At 39.9% G+C, this 15,524-nt stretch overlaps 1 pseudogene; it reads right to left on the bottom strand.

Annotated features, from left to right (window-relative positions):
• Nucleotides 1-276: 276 nt before the first annotated feature.
• Nucleotides 277-1,440, bottom strand: LOC114043820 (annotated as a pseudogene).
• Between the last annotated feature and the right edge of the window lie 14,084 nt (nucleotides 1,441-15,524).

Raw genomic sequence — 15,524 nt, forward strand, 5'->3', positions numbered from 1 at the left:
TATGATGGCCAGCCACACACCTTATTCTTGCCACTCAGCATTGACTTTTAACCCAACTTGTATCAACTTTCTGCACCTGTCATTGTTCTCATGTGGTTTGTACCTTGATGAAGACTCATCCGTACTATAAAGTTTCTCACGCTACTCCTACTGATGCCTTACTATTAAGGAAAGGTTATAATGCCAAAAATATAGCACCCAAGAGGTCTCTGGGCTTTATTTTTAGCTTTGAACAACGTACTGAGAATCCACCAGCTCCAAGTTGGTTTGGAAACATTAGGGAGCTTCTTCTTTCACGACATGGTCTTTTTTGAGTAATCCCATGAAAGCTTTCTTCTCCTCCATAGTTTAGAACCAACCATGGCCAAATTTGGAGGTGGTATCAATAAACTTCAGGTCTATCTTCTCTAGGGCGTGATGTTTGGTCTGTACCAGTAGAGACTCTTGCAGGGTGAGAACACATTTCTTTGTCCCAATGACACAGCCTTTCATGATAAAGTCATTGGTCACTTCACCATAGTAGACAAAGCCTCTCAGAGGGTTGATGCTCTTATCGGATGGATCATAATCAGTGGACGCATTGTTTTTGATCAACTTGCCATCCTTGATCTGGTAGCCCTGGCCAATTTTGTAGAACTTTTTGTTGATCTCCGTGCGATGGTGCTGGAACCATAGAGAAAGCTACATGGGCAGGATGCCAGGCTCCAATACACACCACCTTATGGATGCTTCAGTGGGTTTTTCAGTGCAGTTTCTTTGTGTGCCAGTGGCTGGTGACACCTTTGTACCCTTGGTCACTCCAATGACATCAATCATCTCATCCTGCCCAAACACGGTGGACCCAGGCACCTGCTGCTCCAGTTTCTCTTGGGCCCAGTTCAGTTTCTCAGCTATGCTGCCACCATTCACCTGGATCTCCATCAGGTGAGACTTCTTCTGCCTCAGAGGGAGCAGATGAATCTGGGTGTGAGTAATAACGTAGATCACCTGGCAATACTTCTTCATATTGTTGAAGTCTTTCTCCAGATGCTTCTTGCCACTTCTTGCAGTGCTTGGTGAAAGCCTTCTTCTTGGACTGATGCCAGGTCTTATAGAAGCTCCTCTTACACTCATCAATGATGTGCTCAGCAAAGATGGTTCTGAAGCTCTGCTGGCCTCATGAGGTTTGCACATAGCCCACGATGCCTACAATTACCATGGGAGGCATCTCCACAATGGTGACAGCCTCAATCTCTTCCTTCTTGTTGAGCCAGGCCTGTCCACCTCTCAAACAATGTGGGTCATGTCTGCCTTATAGCCCAGAAAGGCTGTCAGGTGGATAGGCTCGGTGGGGTCATCTTTGGGGAAGCTCCTCACCTTTCCTCAGGGCCTACTGCTTCTCTTTTGAGGCAGGAAGGCCAGAGACCCATGCCTGGGAGTTGAGAACTTCCTGTGGGACATGCTGCTGCTACTGCTGCCCAGGCAAGTTGGGAGGGTCTCCAGGCTTTTTAGTGATAGCGAGAGATATAATTAAGTTCAAAAACTAAATTACTTTTTTTCCCCTTTTTCCAGCAAAGACAAGGGAAAAAGGGGGGAAAGCAGGGAACAATGAATCAGAAGACTTGAGGGTTCCAGTCCTAACTCTAATACTATCTACCCATATGATTTCAAAGTCTTTAGGCCTCAGTTTCCTCATCTATAAAAGGAGAGGGTTAGACTCAATTGTCTTTAAGGTTGCTTCTGGCTCTAAAATTTTACAATCTATAAAGCTGGGATCTAGACATGTCAAGTAAAGTAGAGAGACAGAGGTGCAGCTGTTATTGAGATATGTGGGTATAGCAAGAATCTGTGATTTTGTTAGTATGAGAACTCCTTCCATTGAGGTTGATTACATCCCAATTATAATTTAGTAGATATTCTTAGGGAGCTGCCTAAGATTCAGAGAGTTTAAGTGATTTGCCCCTACTGTCACAATTATGAAAAACTTGAATTTTCAAGACCAGCGGTCTACAAATTCTACAAATAAGTCTGATCTAAATGTCTAAATTCCGTTCACTCCCTTTTCCCACCATAGGAACCACTTATTTTTGTCTTGGTATCTCTATTGCCTAGCTTAACACCTGTAACAGAGTAGGCACTTAGTAAATGTTTGTTGATTGGTTGGATGGATTGATTGATGGATGGATGTACAAACAGGGACAAAAGTATCAATTATTTAAGGTACGTTGGTGAAAAGATATGTTTACAACAGCAAAAATATATTGCTATTAAACTAAATAAAATTTAAGTTACCAGTAACAACCTAAAGCACTCAAACTTTCTTAGACTACAGGAGTGTTGGTAAGACTTTAAATTTTATTAATTCAGTTTCAGTAAGGGAAGAAAACAAGCATTTATTAAGGCCTATTATATGCTGGAACTGTGCTAAGCCCTACTCAAATACATCTCATTTGCTAAATACTTGTTCCCTTCCCCCTTCTCTTCCCTTTCTTTTTAAATGAATGAATGGATCATTTATTAAGCAATTTTTTTTGCTGAGTTGTTTCAGTCATGTCCAACTCTTCATGACCTCATTTGGGGTTTTCTTGGCAAAAATACTGGCATGGTTTGCCATTTCTTTCTCCAGCTCATTTTACAGATGAGGAAACTAAGTCAATGAGGGTTAAGTGACTTGCCCAGGGTCACACAGCTAGTAAGTGTCTGAGGCCAGATTTGAACTCAGGAAGAGGAGTCTTCCTGACTCCAGGCCAGGCACTCTATCACACTTAGCTGCCCATTATGGTATTAAATGCTTTACTATGAGCAAAGCACAGTGCTAAATGCTGGGGATACAAGCAAGACAGTTCCTCCTCTCATGTAGTTCATATTCCAGTGGGGGGGACAGCACACATGGAATGTTTCAGTTGCAAGTCACATGGAAAGATCCCCTGGTTCTTAGGTCCTTTCCCTTTTAATAAGAGAAACCAACACCAAAATTATGTGATTGGCTCCCCTCTGCTTCGTAACCAGACATGGATCTTTGACCATCAGAGCTGGCAAGACCTTGGAGACCATATTAGATCACCTGTTCATCTTACAGGTGAAGAAACCATAGCCCAGATAGACAAAGGGACTCATCAAAAGTGACACAACAAATTTGTCTCAGAGGCTGGACTTATCATGGTACAGGGAAAACAGGGTGAAATTTGAGTCACGTTCAAATTTCCATTCTGTTACTTTCTACCTACTATTCCACTTGTCCAGACCTGATTTTCCTGCATATAAAACGGGGAGTGAGACTAAATAACTTCTAAAGTCCCTTCTGGCCCTAAATCTAAAATCCTCTGGATCTGAGACTCTTAACTCTGACGTCTTTTTGCCATATTCTTTGGATACTGGGCATGAGTCTTAACGAAGACTTTATTGATGAGTTCATTGCATATGATGTGCCATAATGTCTGCATCAGTTTCCTCCTCTTTGAAATGAGGAGGCTGAACCAAGGGATCTTTAAGATCTCTTCCGGATCCAGCATTTTATGAATTTGGCAGGGGTGGGGAGGGGCAGTTAGGTGGCACTATGGATAGAATGACATCCCTGGAGTTAGGAAGACCTGACTTCAAACCCAGCCTCAGACCCTTACTAACTGTGTGACCCTGAGCAAGTCACTTAACTTCTGTTTGCCTCAGTTCCCTCATCTGTAAAATCCTACCTCATAGGGTTGTTGTGAGGACCAAATTAGATAATAATCGTAAAGCACTTGGCACAGTGCCTGGTACATAGTAGGCACTGTATAAATGTTGGTTATTAGTATTAATTTTAATGATTTGAGGGATTAAGTCAATTCAATTCAACAAGCATTTATCAAGCATTTACTACGGGTCAGGCTTTGTGACAGGGGCTAGAGATATAAACACAAAAAATGAAACGGTCCTTCTTCTCTAGCTTATATTCTACTGGATGCTAATTTGTAATATGTGTGTGTGTGTGTGTGTGTGTGTGTGTACATATATATTCATTTCTGTTCATGTAAACTCTTGAGGGGGAAAATGGTTTCATTTTTGTCAGAGGAAGCTAAGTGGCACAATGAATAGGGCACTGGGACTGGAGTCAGGAAGACCTGAATTCAAATCTAGCTTCAGGCATTTCCTGCACGCGTGATCCTTATCACTTAACCTCTACCTGCTTCAGTTTTCTCAAGTGCAAAATGGAGATAATAATATCACCTATCTGTGAGTCTCAAATGAGATGATATTTGTAAAGTGTTTTAGCACAGCACCTCGCACGTAGTAGGTGCTTAGTAAATATTTGTCCCCGTTTCTCTTTGGAGGAATAGCCAGTGCCTAACACAGTATTTGGCACCTTAATATATGTGCCTAATACATTTTGCTGAATGAATGAATGTTGCACTAGGAGCACTATTCTATTTCCATCATGGCTATTTTTACCATTTTTGGCATTCTAAAAATATTATTTGGTAGATTCCCCCCTCCCCCACTCCATACACTTTAGTGAAATTCCCAGCCACTTTGTCTATTTCAGCTTCCAGTTTGGAGCTCCAAGTTCTTTTGGGTTTTATCAAATTACACCCTGTAGAAAAGCATACATTTCACAAACAGATGGATTTAATGTGCATGAAAATACATGCCTTTTAAAGAAACCAAATTAGTAGTTCCAGCTCTTACCCGCCCCCCCCAGCCCCCCTTCTCCCCTTTATTAAAGACAGAGCTCACTGAAAAATCTCTGCAATGAAGTGAAACTTGACAGGCGTCGTCAGTGAGACGAGATTTGTTCACATGGAAATGTGACAGGACATGAGAGGAGTCCTCCACGACACCAATTCTGCCAATTTCAAATGGAGATTCCCAGGAAGCTAGCCCCTGAATCACAGCTGCGTTTTAAAAAGAGAAAGGGTGGAGGGAAGCGTTGAAATCTCATAACTCCATGACACCTTCAGATGATTATTGACAATATACACTGCATGCCTACACTTCATGCATCTGCTGATCAGAGGCAAGATGGCCTTTCAGCATTCACACTATAGAATCCAAACTTCTCTGCCATGAAGAAATCCATCCCTAATCCTCCTTACTGAGTGTTGTCTCTCTGAGGAATCCTGGCTGAAGAAAATCCGATCTCTTCTCCTTCTCCCCCATTAAATCAACTATGGATTCATTCTTTTCTTTTCCAACTATTTTCCTTCTATATTCCTGGAGATTGTTATGGATAAGTACACCCTTAAAGTTCAAGGTCTGAGGTAGGTTCAGACAAACACCTCAAAATCCAAATGTGTAATGGGAGGTATTCCAACCTGTCAAGTGTTTAAAATCAGGCCAAAGATCTCATGGGAACAGACTTCCTTGTGAGATTTCTGGCACTCTGGCCTCTAATCCTGGCGGGAAATAAAACAGCCTCTGTCAGGCTAGATTTTGGCACTCCTCTCTGCTGGAATCAGGAAGTAGAAAGAAAGGGAGAAGAAAAGGATTGCCAGATATTTTCAGTCCTTAAAAATGGATGGGTAAGACTGGCTCAAGACAAGGGTGGAGGCTTCGAACAGCTGGAAATCTACCCCAGACTTCTCCTCTCTTTGTTGGTGAATGCCAGTTTCCCAAGCACAGAGGGAGGAGGAACTGTGAGCCTTTGGTCAAGTCCTTTAAGCAGTCTGGGCCTCAGTGGAAAGAGTACTGGCTCTGGGGTGAGAGGGCCTGGGTTCAAATCTTGCCCCCAACACTTCCTGTTCGACTGTGGGCAAGTCACTCAAATTCCAGGGGCCTCTGTTTCTGCCTTTGTACAAGGTAGGGTTTGGGTTAGATGGCCTCTGAGGGCCCTTCCAGTTTTAGAACTGTGATTCTATTAACAATATCATCTTGACAACGTCAACAGGATGGAAAGCATCCATGTACCTTCAATCTTTTGAGATGTTTATCTAAACCTACCTCAGATCTTGAACTTTGCGGTTTTGCTCATCTATAATGATCTCCAGGCATATAGGAGAAGAAAGCATTTACAAAGTTAAAGAAAACTGATTTTCTTTTTTTTTTTTAATAGTCACTTTTCTTTGCTCTCTATAGCCTCTTCTAGCTTTAAGATTATGCAACACTGTAGGGACCCAGTCAGAGTGTCCCTTAAGCTCTGTTCATGCAGAACTTCAAATGTTACAAAATACACACGGCTATATAATACAGGGTCAAAACATGTTTCAGCATCCCTTTTTTTCTTCAACTTACTCCCATCTTCTTTTCTTTGCTCCCTTCTCCAGCCCCTCCCCAGCAGTACCAAAAAGGAGGCATTACCACAACCACTGGAGGAGATTCTTTGCATGGAGAGGGAACAATGGGATTTGGGTTTAAAAATAATAGAAGGATATTAAAAAAAAAACTGGATACCTTCTTACCCAAGGGAACATGTCAGTCAAGGATCCTTGAAGATCTTTCCATGGCCCAGCTGCTACAGACTGGCAAACAGTGGCAGCTGGTGCAGGAAGGGCAAGAAGGATGTGCCTGGAATGAAAAAAAAAAATTGGATTTAGTAATTTACTGGTGACCTTTGAGATAACAGTTTCAGAGAGAATATTTGGGCAGGGTAAAAAATTTCTAGAGATTTTAAAGACAATAAATGTTTAGGAAGTGGAGGTAATGAAGGCAAATTTCAAGAAATTTGGAAGTGAAAGAAAAGTGTAAGCAGGTAAGGCAACAACACAATGGTATAGAAGGATCTAGGAAAAGTTTTTCTGTAACTGGTGAGACCTGAGCATGTTTGTAGGCAGCTGGGAAGAAGCTAGAAAAGAGAGAGAACTAATAAACATTTTAAGGTGAGTTTTAAAGATAAGCCTTAGCCAAAGCAGGACATTTCAAGGAGATGAATACTGTGACTTTGAATTTTGGTCCATGCAGATCGTTGGCCTTTCTTTTTAGCCCCAAACCATTCTCCAGCCTCCAACACAAGGACTTAGTGCCTTACTTCATCTAAAATACTAAGGCTATTTGACAAGAGTTCTCCTTCATGGGATCATCACCCTTTCCCTTCTTTTTTTTTTTTAAATTTTGGAGGCAATTGGGGTTAAGTGACTTGCCCAGTAAGTGTCTAAGGTAGCATTTGAACTCAGGTCCTCCTGATTCCAGGGCTGGTTGCTCTATCCACCGCCACCTAGCTGCCCCTTTTCCCTTCCATTTCAAAATAAGATGTACTTTTACTCCTTCATAAGGTTAATTCTGTGCTCTTGATGACATTCCCTTTCTCTCCCAAGACCTTATATAAGCAACCACAGAGTTTCTATCATGCATTGCCATTTTCTCTCCTTTCACTGATCCCCTTCACCCTTCTATGTCTATGCGGTACCTTAAATTCATTCATTTCCCTTTTACATCTCTACTCTTTTACACACTCTCTCTCTCTCTCTCTCAACAATTCTATTTACTCCCATGGTTTTGGCTATCATCCAGGCCCAGATGATCCCCAGATCTATATCTTGAACTTGGACCCTTCTTTAAAAAAAGCTCCAGATAGGAATCTCCAACAACCTCTAGGACATCCATACCTGGATTTCCTACCAACACCTCAAACGTACTTTGTCTAAAATGGAGTGTATTATCTTCCCCTCAAAACCCCTTTCCTCCTTTTGATTTTGCTATTCTTGCCTACAGCACCACCTTTCTTTTCTAGGGCCCTTTTGTCTATGGTACTCAGCCTTCTATGTCTGAGAGCTTGGAGTTACTCTTTACTCTTCCTTCTCTCTCACCTCTCCTAGTAAGTCTTAATGAGTTACAAGTACTTTTAATTCCATCGTTTGGTCCCATGACCTTAGATAGGATTCTCCTATACTTAGTATCACCTGACTGAACTATTGCAATAATCTCCTAAAAGTTATTCTGTCTCTATTATCTCCCCACTCCAAACTATCTTTTACAATAGTGGCAGATCTATCTTCCTATACATAGATGTAGTAACCTCAATCCTCTGTTTTTAGTATTGCAATGGTGGACTATTTCCTAGACAGTAAAATTCAAACTCCTTCCCCTAGCATTCAAGGGCACCCACTATCTGATGTCTCTCTATTTTTCCAGCTTCATCTCATATAGCTTCTTTACACTTTACTTTATCCTCCAGACAAACTAGACTACCCCAACATATGTCCCACACTTTTCAACCTCCTTGCCTTTGTATCATTCTATACGCCTAGAATGTCAACCCCACCCCACCTTCTACCCTGTTTAATTCCAAACCATCCTTTAACGCCCAATTCAAAGATCACCCCATGATGAAGGTTTCCCTGGTCTTCCTGGTCAATAATGACCTCGCCTCCTACCACCATCCCAAAACACCATATTTCATTTTGTGGACACCTCTCTAATGTAGACACATCATACAGTGTTGCATATTATGGCTATGTATATGTATTCATTTGAACTCAGTGTAGGCCTGTGTGGTCTAAATTCTTTAGGTACCCCATGACCTAGCACAGTGCTCTGTACACAGTAGGTACTGAATAAATGTTTGTTAAATTATTGGTGACTTTTCCTTAGCTTGTTATTTTATCCATTTTTTACACATATCCCATAGATTGTATACCAACCACAAGGCAGGAAGAGCTAGGGATTTCATGGTTAGCTGCCAATTAGCTGTTCTAACTGAAAATCTCATTAGTAGAGTAAATTTCACTGGTCTGAAATGAGTTGAACCTACCCAAATCCCCTACACCCAACTTACTTATTCCCACATGTTTCTTTGCTGCTGTAAAGGCTTAAACATTCTAATTTCTAAGATCCTTTCCCATTCTGATATTTTAATTGATCCATTGGGGGGTCATTCTTTAAAAAGGGATATAATTTTTCTCAGTCCTGGAATATAACCAGGGGAAAGCAGAGTAAAGAACAGTAACAGTTAATCAAGTCCTGAGAGAAGGGGGAGGGCAGAAGTAGGTGTCAGGGCCGGTGGTAGGAGTAGAGGCCAAGAAACCCAGACTCCTATGGAAATGGTCTCCTTTGAATGGTTCTTGGGAATCTGGAACCAAGCACCGGCAGCCTGGCATGACAGCGCACACTCCAATTCTTACAGGTGTTCAGACATGTGGCTGAGCCCCAGTCCCTATCCCTCTCCCCTTACTCAACCCACGACAAAATTTCCCAGGTTGCTAAATACGCTGGTCCACCCTTGCCAGGGTCAATATCATAAAACCACTTCCTGGTCTCTGCCTCTGCTGGCTGTGTTTATTTTTGAACAGGGTTACTTTTCAATTTGTTACTGTTTGTACTCTCTGGAAATTGATCTGGCTCCATATTTATCACTAACTTCACTATTTCCCTACCTTTTGGTGGCCTGACAATAATTCTCTCTTTTATAACTTTTGTACAAAATTTCATGATCTGTCTTTTAAATTAGGCATTTGCTGGTCCTTTTAAAGCAGGGACAAAAGTACATATTTGAGGACAGGATGGATACATTTGATCCAAATAATGTTAGGTATTCCTGTGATTTGCATGTAGCATCAGGGTTATTTTGAGAAATGAGGGCTAAATTCTTATTTCGGTAGAAATGAATAAAAAATGTCTTGCTGGGTTCTTAAAGAACAAAATTGTGAAATGTTTGTTTTTAATTTAAGGAGTGATATTTTTGGTTTTTCCTTTAATCATTAGTGGTTGCTGTGAACACCAGCTTACTGAACACAATCTGATCCTTGTTGCAATCCAGATGGGGAGTAAGGAATTGCAACAACACCTTTACAGTTTCCATGGCAACAGACTTTGATGCCCCAAACAAAAGTGACTGTCAAGCAACAAATTTCTGGTTCCCAAGAAAAGAACTGCAAACCCAGGAAAAGAAGGCTACCACCTGTCCCTAGCAAACACAAGTATAGAAGTAGATCATCCATTTTCTAATTCCTGTAATGTTGCTTATTAGACGGTGGGATAAAGAGCCCATTTTTCAATCTCGGCTGCCATCTGAGGTGCAATTATTTTAAAAATGAGGCTCCCCTGTCACTTTGGAGCTACTACCACCTAACCAGCCAGTGAGCCTAGCACATAGTAGGTGCTTTTATAACCTCACATCTCTATTAAGATTTCCTCCTCATCTGTCCTCTAGAGGTAATATTGGTTATTTAATCTGAGATGAACCACATTTGGGGGTGGTTTTATTTATATTATTCTCCAGGTTCTGTTTTCTTCACTTTGTAATTATTCATTTAAGTCTTCCCATGTTTCCCTAAATTCCTTATATTTATCATTTTCACAATTATATTTAACTATATTATATGCCACAATTTGCTCAGCCTTTTCCCTTGATCAATACTATTCCTTCTTGGGGCATATTCCTAGCAGTCAGATCTCTAGGTCAAAGAAAATAAGATAATTTACATGAAAATTATTTGACAACTATAAAATATTATATAATATAGAGTTCTTATTATAAGCCATCTGACATTCAACTACACAATTATAATGAGGATTATTATTGAGTACAAATCATATCTCTTAATCCAGTGCTTTTTCTATTATACTTTGATGGCTCTCACTAAGCACTTAATGCTGCACCATTTGAAAAACAAAATTATTCAAGATTGCTAGGCTTCCTTTCTCACCTCTGTGTTAAGAAATTTATCAGGGCCTTCCCAGACAAAGTCTTTTTCAGGTTTTGCTTGCTGGATTTGAACTTATCACCAATATATGCAGGTAGTCTGCTTTGTAAGGAAAAGGGAGTTTAGACCTCTGATAGCTCTGGTGTAGGGAAGTCCTCAAAAGGAAAATTCCTCTGCCAACACACATAACTGTTCTACAACTTAAGAGAATCATAGAGTCACCAAGGGAAGGTTGGGGAACTAGCCAGGGTCACATGATTGATAATATTCATAAAGCTTAAACCCAAGTCTTCCTGACTCCAAGGCAGGCTACCTATACTTCTTGCCTCTCAGGTAACCTCTTATGAGAGAAAATTAGTAGGATACCACAAAGCTCCAAAGGGGAAGCAGAATTTTCTACTTTCAAAGATTTGGGTGTTTACACACACACATACACACACACACACACACACACACATATACATATATGCGTATTTGTGTCCAATGGTAGCCATCTCCAGGGCAAGGGAAGGAAAAAAAAGAGGAAAAGGGGGAAAGTTTTACATGATAACTTTAAAAGGAATAGCAAGTTGTAAATAATAGATTTGCAATTTCATGTGCAATTATTTATTTTATTATACCATGTTATGGAAATGTTTGTTTTATCCCATAAATTAAAATTTAAATAAATAAAAATTTTTAAAAAAGATTTGGGTGGTGGAGTAAAGTAGTAGAACATGAAGTGGGCTTGGAAACAACAGATTTGATTTCACAAACTGGCATGTGGTAGCTCAGCGACCTTAAGCCAGAAATTTAATTTTTTTTAGCCTCATCTTCTTCATATGTATTGTTTTGTATATAGGCTGTATTTATTTATCAGTGAATGCGTTATATTCCTCTAATAGAATGGAAGCTCCTTGAGGTCAAGTTCTATCTCATTTTTGTATTTGCCAATGTCTAGCACATAGCAGGTGCTTGATAAATATTTTCTATTGAAATACTTCTTGAAAAAATGAGTATAATAGCATATGCTCTTTGTACCTCACAGGAATGTTGTATGGATTTAATGAAATAAGATATATGAAAGTGTTTTATAGCCTATAAAGCTCTATACAAAGGGATAGAACCCTATTGTCATTTGCAGATGCTGGATTTCTGAGCTCTTGTGTTAATCTCTCTAGAAATGCCCAGGTTTGGCTCTCTTGCATCGCCTCTGAGCAGGTTGAAAATACCTTCTCCATTCCTTCTGAGGCCGGGTGATCTCACGTCAACTTTATTTGCTCTCAACATTATCTGCATAATAATATACCATGGAGTCACTGTATACGAGCTTTTGACCATACATTGAAGAAAGAAAAAAGGTCCTTTTAGAAGATCAAATCACACAGGGTTAACATTGCCATTGACAAAGTGTGGGTGTGAGGATAAAGAGGGAAGGTGAATACCTGTACCTATTCATACACACATGACTGTAAATAAGAACTATTCATCTGCTTCCCATCTGTTTATAAGCCTGGGCACAAATTGGGAGCCAGACACTATATTAAGCCCTGGTCTGAAAGGGTCTGTATGCAAGGGTAAGGCCACAAACTGTATTCCAATGTCCCATCGTATGTCTATGTAGTGCAGGCACCAAAAAGCAGTGATGCCAGCATGTTCATCAGGTTTGGTCTCAGGCCCTTTCTCTGAACCACTGTATTCTGTACTCTTCCTAGTTTGGGGGAAAAGAGTTCACAGACTCATAGTATCACAGATATAGAGCTGGAAGGTATATCAAAATACTGCTCCAATATTTTCACTTTAAAGATGAACAAAATGAGGCCCATGGAGTCTAGGTAGGATTTGAACCCAGGTTTTGTGACTCTAGAACTAGTAGTCATTCCACTGTACCATGCTTGTTTGGGAAGAGGGCCATGGGAGGAGAGCAAGGGGCAAAGATGGGATGGTGATGAGGGGAGGAGGTAGAATGAACTATGGCATGAAGTCTTCATGGCCAGTTGCATGATATGTCTCTCCTAAAATTTCTCAGACCACTTAGCCTAGTTTTTATTTTTGACCTGTCTCATTCTCCCCTGTGGCATAATTATTTGTCCAAATGCCTTACCTTGTTACATGATAGACTCTTTGAGAAAAGGTTCCATGTAGTATCAATCTTTGGATCCCCAGCTCCTGTAACAGTGCCTTTCACTTAATAGTACTTTGTAAAGATATTAAACCTCTCCTGTTCTCAGGTGCCTAATCAATTCATGTTTACAGACAGAGCCCAATGACTATGCATGAAAAACACAAAATGGAGTAGAGAACTTCAACATTTTAGGCCAAAAAAATATAGATGTCTAGATACTTTAAATGAAAAAAAAAAAGAAGAATTTTTCCTATGGCCATTTTAGGCCTAAGTAAAAAATGTTTCCCATAGGCTATCTTCTCTTTCAGCAGTCCTCTAAGGTGTACTGAATGAATTTAAAAGCATTCATTAAGCTCATTATGTGCCAAACACTATATGCTAAGTATTGGAGATACCAATTAAAAAACTAAGACATCCTAACAGGAGGAAACAATGTAGCTAGACTACTCATGTCCAGGCAAGGGATGTTTTGGTCCAGAAAGTTACAGGAATGGTGAGTGGGGACCATAGGGCATTAAATTAACATGTCCCTTGTAATAGCAATAGCAGAGATAATTTGATCATGGCTCTAGAAATGGAGGGGGGAGGGGATCTGGGAATAAGGAGGTATGATCCTAATGTCAAGGAAATGGGAGGGAGGAAATAAATGGGAAAAAATAATGGAATTGGACATTTTAAAACCTGAGTTCTAATTTCAACTTTCCTCTCTGCTACTTACAAGAATGATCTTGAGCAGATAACTCTGTTCATTAGGCCCTCGATATTCTCATCTGTAATATGACAACTTGGATTATCTCTAAGGTCTATTTCATTCTAATGTTCCAATACTATAATGTTAATCCTTGATATCCTCTTTGTTATGTTATCCAACATCTGCACTGACTAAGGGACCATTTACTCCTAGCCTATCTCTTGAGGACACTTGTTCAGGCCTAGAGCTGACAATGATAGGTAGTGGCTTTATAAACAAAGCAGTCTTCTGTCTTTGAAAACAAAGACTTTCCGCCCTTACCATGTCTTTTTTATTGATTATACTTCTTTCCTACAGCACCAACTCAAAAATACCCAGATAATTTAGGTTACCTTGGCAGGTTTCTTGACTTCAGTTATTTGGATAATTGTCTCAATTCTGTATTTCCTTTGAAGGTCTTCACCTGACTCTTACTGAGATCCAAAGAAATAAACCTGACCATAGTAGAGTTTTCAATGAGCTCAATTTTCAGGAGCTCCTTCAGAGCACAGAAGGAAAGACTAGCATCGTTAAAGCATTTTACTGTCAGCAAAGGACTTTGTAGCTATAATCCAGAAAGCAAACACAGGAAATTGTATTTAAAAACACATACAAGCACACAGAAGCCTCTACATGACTCCACACATGCTACCTACACTTCTGAATTTCTCCAACTCCATCTTTAAAAGGCTGAGAGTAGCAGCAAACTCTTCCAATGCCAGAAGGTAATTTTTTTTTTCAGAAAATATTACTAACTGAAAAGAGGGTTATGCTGTGGAAGTCTGTGTAAACCAACTAGAGTGCTAGGCCCAGCAGTGGGTTGGTAAATGTTTAACAACCAGCTCTCAGGCCTGGAATGTGCTGGTAAATGTTCAGCAACCAGGTTAGGGTAGGGATAGGGGGTATATACATGACGCCCTTAAGTTAAATATGCATTATTAACATTTGTTCCAGTACTTTCTTAAGTCTAAACAATCAACAAAACAATAAACCAAGCCCTGAAATACAGCATTTGCTGATTTCCAAATGCAAATGCTCACACGAAAAATTTAACAATTAGCTTTCTTGAGCTGGCTTTAGCACACTATTAGCTGGACCCCAAGTAAGAAAGATCAGGGTCTAGTCCCTTTTAATTTTTTAATACTTACTGATAAGCCATTTAGCCTTTTTATGTCTGAGCAGTTCAGTTCACCTCCCTACTTAAGGAACTCCAGTATCTCCCTATTACCTATGGAATTAATAATAATCTCTTTTGTTGGTCTGAACCCTTCCAGCCTTTCCAGTCTTCTTACACCTTCCCAGGGATGCACTGGTAAGTGTTTAACAACACCTCTCCAGGAAAGCAAAAAAGAAAAAGGAAAGAAGAAGAATGTACTGTAAGACACACTTTTAAGTTTAATCTATATTATTAACACTCTATTAAGTCTAAAAAATTTACAGAACAATAAATCCAGGCCTAATTTGTAGCTTGCCGGTTTCCAAGATGTAAATACTCAAACTGAAAATTTAAGATCAGCTCTTCAGCTGGACCTGGAATTAGGATGATGGAATTCAAATCTTAACTTAGATGATTACTAGCAGTGAGAATCTAACTTTTCTCAACTTCAGTTTCCTCTTCTGTAAATGGGGATAATAATAATAATACTAATACCTGCCTCACACAGTTGTGAGGATCAAATCATAGTATATGTACATATATACATACATGTATATGTGTATGTACTCATTCATATGCATGTGTGCATGTGTAGATCACATGCGTGTACATATCTAGAGCTTTGTAAACATTAATGTGTTATGTAAATGCTAGTTACTATCATCACTATCATCATCATCATTAGTACCATTATTAACTGAGTGAGGCATCGAATTACAGGACTGAAAGCTGTCAGTGACCTTAGAGGTCATCTCGACCAACTTCTTCCTTTTACAAATGGAAGCGTTTTGCACAAGGTCATGCAGGGAATAACTAGAAGAATGAAGATTCCAACACAGAATTTCTGATCCCCAGTACTATTTCCATGACAACAAAGACTTAGAAGAAAGGCAAGCTAAAGAATCATCACAGATTCCTCCATCAAGCTCATCTAAACAGGAAGGTCATGCATGATCCTGCAGGGTAGCAAAGTGGAAAGAAGGGCAGATTTGCCTTCAAATCCTC

The sequence above is a fragment of the Vombatus ursinus genome, unplaced genomic scaffold, assembly GCF_900497805.2.
Source record: "Vombatus ursinus unplaced genomic scaffold, bare-nosed wombat genome assembly UNPS02014770.1, whole genome shotgun sequence".
NCBI lineage: Eukaryota > Metazoa > Chordata > Mammalia > Diprotodontia > Vombatidae > Vombatus > Vombatus ursinus.